We start from the raw sequence: 5,588 nt of genomic DNA on the forward strand, positions 1-5,588 counted from the left end.
GTGTCTCAAATCCATAGTCATATCAGTAAACATGGCCAGGCCTAAAAGTAATACTCACAATGATTTTTTTTTAAAGAATCTACTTAAAGGAGTAAGCTCTATAAGTACCCTCACCTCACCCCTGTGTCTTTTGTTTGTTTTGTTTGTTGTTTGTTTGTTTGTTTGTTTGGGGGAGGGGGGAAAACCCTGCCTTGTTCCTTTTTGAAAATCCTGATCTCTGATGAAATAGTTCCTGAAATCTTTTCATATTCCCAGACCCTGATTATTCTGGCTAAGATTAATAGGCTAACCAAAAATAAACTCTCCCAGATGTTATCTAGTTCATTGTTGATCTCCTAGAGAAAAAAATATAATTAGTGATAATTAATCATGGAGGCTTTTCTTGAAAAGAATGTTTAAACCATGGCTCAAGGCTCAAATTAGGCAGAGTTCCTCATACTTTGTAAATGTTTGTTTGCTTTTTCCCTCTTCTATAAAAGAGCTAGAATCTGGTTTAAAGGCTCAAATGAGAGTTTTAGATGGAAATAAAAACCTTTATTTTTTAAGCTCTATATTTTATGTGGTTACATTTCTGGGCCAGTTGCATTTGCTGAAGTCTTTGGATAGTCATTCCAAAGATAAGCAAGAGAGAATTTTAAAAAGACTGAATAGTTGGTGATCTAGACCAACTATTTAACTTTAGCTTTAAATTTTGGAAATTTATTTGACTTCACAGTTCCTTGTAGGATGTCCTCTTCTTTTGAAGATATCAGTAGATAGCTGATAGGTTTACATTTCTTGGGCCACTGAATAATAATAATAATAATTGCTAGCATGTACTTAATTTATGTACAATTACATAACAATTCCATGTTGCAATTATATGACTATTGTGTGAATTGTCACACGTACTCTTCAAAATGACCCTGTAAGATAGCATCAAGGAAACCGAAGTTGCTAAAGGTTACCTTGGTAGCTTATATATAATTGAAGAATTAAAATACAAGCCAAGAGAGTCTCAATCAATACCAGTACTCTGCTCATTACATACATCATGATGCCCCCCTGGGAGTATCTTTAATTTAACCAGAGAGGTTTTTGCTCATACTGTTTTTGCAATGAAATAACTGCTTTATGACTTAGGCGAAGCACTTGACCTGAATTCTGATCCGTACAATGAGGGTCTTGGGTTAAATGATTTCTCAAGTCTCTTTTCCTTTCTTCTGGCGGGAGAGAGTCCTCCTGCTGACTGAGGTCATTTTTTTCTTTCAATGGCTGGAAGAGTGGCTTTGGCTCACCTGGAACTCACAGTTTAGCAGAGCCAGTAGACTAGGAAATCTGTTTCGCTCCACCAGCCAAGAAAGAGCAGGTGGCTGGAGATTTCTCATGTTCTGGGGGAAGCTATTTGTCAGTGATCACCTAGATAACTTCGGATCGCAGCAACAACAGCTCTTGCTTGGCATGGGGTAGGTTTGGATGCTAATCACTGCCTCATCTGTGAGCACTTCAGTTCTTGTTTCACACACAAGCCTGGTGAATATAAAAATAGAGGGAAATAACTTAAAAAAAAACTGAATCAGCAACCTGGAATTTTACTTTCTCTCTTTTTGGTTAAAGACTATTAACCAAAAATGCTCCACTAGTTGTCTGGAGATAGAAGACAGAAGTGGAATGAGATGCTTGATAATGTGGTTACTGTGCAACCACTTTCTAATTATGTAGGTCCTTCCCATAGTAGGGATATGACAGGGGTGATAAAGTGGGCTCACACAGCGAGCGCATGGAAGATATATGCCATGTGACAGAGCCACAGTCTGAGATCTACAGTTGGAGAATATTTGCGTACGAGCGAAATGACACAAATTACAAAGGTCTCCACTGAAAACAAGAATATGTGTCTTATATTACACAGTTCGATGGGCATACTCTTACCAGAAATGGCCTTAGCTTCAAGGAAGAGAGACACACATGCTGGGTCTTTGAAACAAGATTTGCTTTAACCAAATTTCAGGGAAGATGGAAAAAAAATAAAAAGGAAACAAAGGTATAGTATGCTTTATGCTTATTTAATAAGCTTTGTCAAGTTTAATCTTTTTTTTTAGGTTTATTCTTTAAAAAAAATTTTTTTTAACGTTTACTTATTTTTGAGACGGAGAGAGACAGAGCATGAACAGGGAAGGGGCAGAAAGAGAGGGAGACACAGAATCTGAAAGAGGCTCCAGGTTCTGAGCGGTCAGCACAGAGCCCGACGCAGGGCTCGAACTCACTGACTGCGAGATCATGACCTGAGCCGAAGTCGGACGCTTAACCGACCGAGCCACCCAGGCACCCCTATTTATTTATTCTTGACAGAGAGAGAGAGAAATTTCAGGGGAGGGGCAAAGGGGGGGAGAGATAATCCTAAGTAGGCTCCACGCTGTCAGCTCAGAGCCCCGCATAGGGCTGGAACTCACGAGCTGTGAGCTGAAATCAAGTCAGACTCTTAACCAACTGAACTAGCCAGGTGCCCCTCCCCAGCAATTTTGTAAGGTAGATGGTACTAATCTCATTGTGTAAGTGAGAAAATGGAGACTTAAGAAATTTCCAGTAACTTGCTCAAGATTTATAATTGGGAGTATATCTGGGATATGAGCACACAACTTGTGGTTCAAATCTAATGTTTTCCCCACTACATTGTGCTTGAAAGGCAATCATGTTGAACTTGCAGATTGGATATATGTGGGAAATTTTCTGTAACTTTTGATTCAGAATATGGAGTTAGATTTAGGAAGTGCCCATAGAAAGTAAAACCAAAGTACATTTAGGGAAAAACAGTAAAAAAAAAAAAATCTATTTCCAAAATAGTACGTTTTTTTTTCCTTCTAACTAAAAAAAACCCACAGGTTCTATCATCACTTGGGCATAAAAATACATCTGCTCTAGCACCCATTTTCCCTCATTTTTACTTTAAAAATCTGTTGCTCAGTAGATATAATTGTCATGACATTTATAGTAGAATTGAGAATCCTATCTATTCTTAGTTTTACAGAAGTGAATTTTGATTTGAAAAATAATTTTAAGAAAACATAAAGCCATCTCCAATATCATTTATTTATTCTCTTTTGAATGTTTGAAATTTTGTTAAGATAGAAAATCAGAAATGGGACAAGAAAATTATTTTCTCAAACAAGAGAAGTCAAGTTACAGCAATGCTGTCCCTGGTTGCCTTGAAAATTTTCCCGAAGATAAGTAGTAATTAATGTTCCTTGAATACAATCAATGTCTATTTACCTTCTAAAACCATTTAGATCTTTATAGTTAAATATGAAATAAGATATTGGACATAAAGTGCCCAGTGATAACATCAGTAGTGATTTATATTTTCTTTTTTAAAAAATGTTTTAAGTTTATTTATTTTGAGAGACAGTGAAAGCAGAGGAGGGGCAGAGAGAGAGAGAGAGAGAGAGAGAGAGAGAGAAAGAGAATCTCAGGCAGGAGGATCCATGCTGTCAGCTCAGAGCCCGATGTGGAGCTCCAACTCACGAACTGTGACATTATGACCTGAGCCAAAACCAAGAGCTGGACGCTTAACCCACTGAGCCACCCAGGTGCCTCAATGATTTATATTTTTCTAGACATTTTTTTCTAGACCTATTTTATCATCACTATAGAGAATTTAGACATTACCAGCAAGAAAGGATATAAATGTTACCTGCAATCACATATTAGGAAGCAGGCCTTTATCCTTACAGTTTTTTCAATGAATATATTCACATATTTTATAGGAGCAGAATTATATGCTGTTTTGCAACTTTCCTTTTCCACTTTACAACATATTGTCAACATTTTTAATATTATTGATTATATTTCTGCTATGTAACTTTACCTGTAGCATAGTTTCTGCTCTATGAGCATACCACCATTTTAAAACAGTTTATTATTGGACATTGAGATTGTTTGCATTTTCCTCTATTACAAATGAATTTATGATAAATATAAATCTGTCTCATCTTCTTCCTTTTTTACCCCTTTGGTTATGTTAGTTGTATTTTTTTTTTTTTTTTTTGGTTTTGTTTTGTTCTGTTTTGTTTTTCTTCAGTTTGAGGAAGAGGTACCAAAACGTTTCACTGAATTTTGCGCATAAAATGGTAGTGCCTTTCTCTGAACTCTCAGTTCCCTCTGGACCTCAGCAACATTTCTTTCTATTGTACTTTTAATTATTCTGTTGTTGCATTTGTACTGATCTTTCTTTTAGACACATGAACATCGATATGTTTCCTCAGTCATGTCTAGAACCTTCTGAACTTGTCAACAGCCACTGTGGTGTAGACCAGTGTGTTCAGACCAGCTGTGGTGGAGCTTGTTGGAGGTGTACAATCTCAGATCCCAGACCCACTTGATCAGAACCTCAGGTGACCCCCCATGTACACTGAAATGTGAGAAACACACTCTACACTGATTACATTTTCTTCAGTATACATCCTGCTGTTTCCAACCTTTAGTGCAGGTTTTAATTTAGTTATTGTATTTTGGGCTTCCTTCTAAATAGAAACATTCTAATCTCAGCATGTTAGTCTGCTCAAGCTTCCATAGTTAAAATGCCACAGACTGGTGGCTTAAACAACAGAAATTTGTTGTCTCACAGTTCTAGAGGCTAGAAGTCCAAGGTCAAGGACCCAGCATGGTCGGTTTCTGGTGAGTTCTCTCTCTTTTGTCTGGTAGCCTTCTCACTGTCCTCACATGGCCTTTCTTCTGTACACAAACAGAGAGTGGGAGCTAGTTCTTCGATGTTTCTTCTTAGAAGGACATTAATTCTATTGGATTAGAGCCCCATGCTTATGACCTCAGTTAATATTAATTACTTTCTTAGAGGCCCTATCTCCAAAAGAGCCACACTGGATTTTTGACTCCAACCTATGATTTTGGGGAGGTTACATTCATTCCATGATTCGGCATTTTTCCTTTCCATCTTAATGTGTTCATCCTTCCCTTTCTTCTCTTTCTATTACTTTTTCATCTCATAGTGTTGCTTTTTGGTTTCTCTATTATTTTTCTCTGATTCTCTTTTCATAGAAGCCATGAGTCCTTTGTTGATGATACCAGCTTATTGAAATATTCTCTAGAATCTTATATTTTTAGAATTTTTTCTCTAAACATTTTAGTTGTCACACATTCATTTTTTATTGACATATAATTGGCATATAACATTATGTTTTAGGTGTACAAGATAATGCTTATATATTAGATTAGATATGTATTATGTAATGATTAGATATGAATTGCAAAATACTCACCACAGTATGTCTAGTTAACAGTCATCACCATCCATATGTAGAAATTTGTTTTTCTTTCGATAAGGACTTTAAGATGTCTCTTAGCAACTTTCAAATACAAAATATAGTATTGTTAATTATAGTCACCATGCTGTATATTACATATCCACAACTTATTTATTTTATAACTGGAAAGTTGTATCTTTTGACCAACTTCACCCATTTCCTCCACCCCTCACTTCTGCCTCTCGTAACCACCAGTCTGTTCTCTGTATCTATGAGAGTGGGTTTTTGTTTTTGTTTTTGTTTTAGATTCTACAAACAAGTGAGAGCATATGGCATTTGTCTTTCTTTGTC

General features: G+C 36.5%; 1 long non-coding RNA gene across 1 annotated transcript; it reads right to left on the reverse strand.

The window, feature by feature from the left end:
• Positions 1-512: 512 nt before the first annotated feature.
• On the reverse strand, positions 513-5,364 carry LOC109501534. The gene is made up of 2 exons (XR_002744121.2): positions 5,253-5,364; positions 513-1,509 (listed from the first exon to the last, which is right to left on the reverse strand). It is a non-coding gene; the product is annotated as an uncharacterized LOC109501534 (long non-coding RNA).
• Positions 5,365-5,588: the final 224 nt, after the last annotated feature.

Source organism: Felis catus, chromosome B4 (assembly GCF_018350175.1).
Source record: "Felis catus isolate Fca126 chromosome B4, F.catus_Fca126_mat1.0, whole genome shotgun sequence".
Taxonomy (NCBI): Eukaryota; Metazoa; Chordata; class Mammalia; order Carnivora; family Felidae; genus Felis; species Felis catus.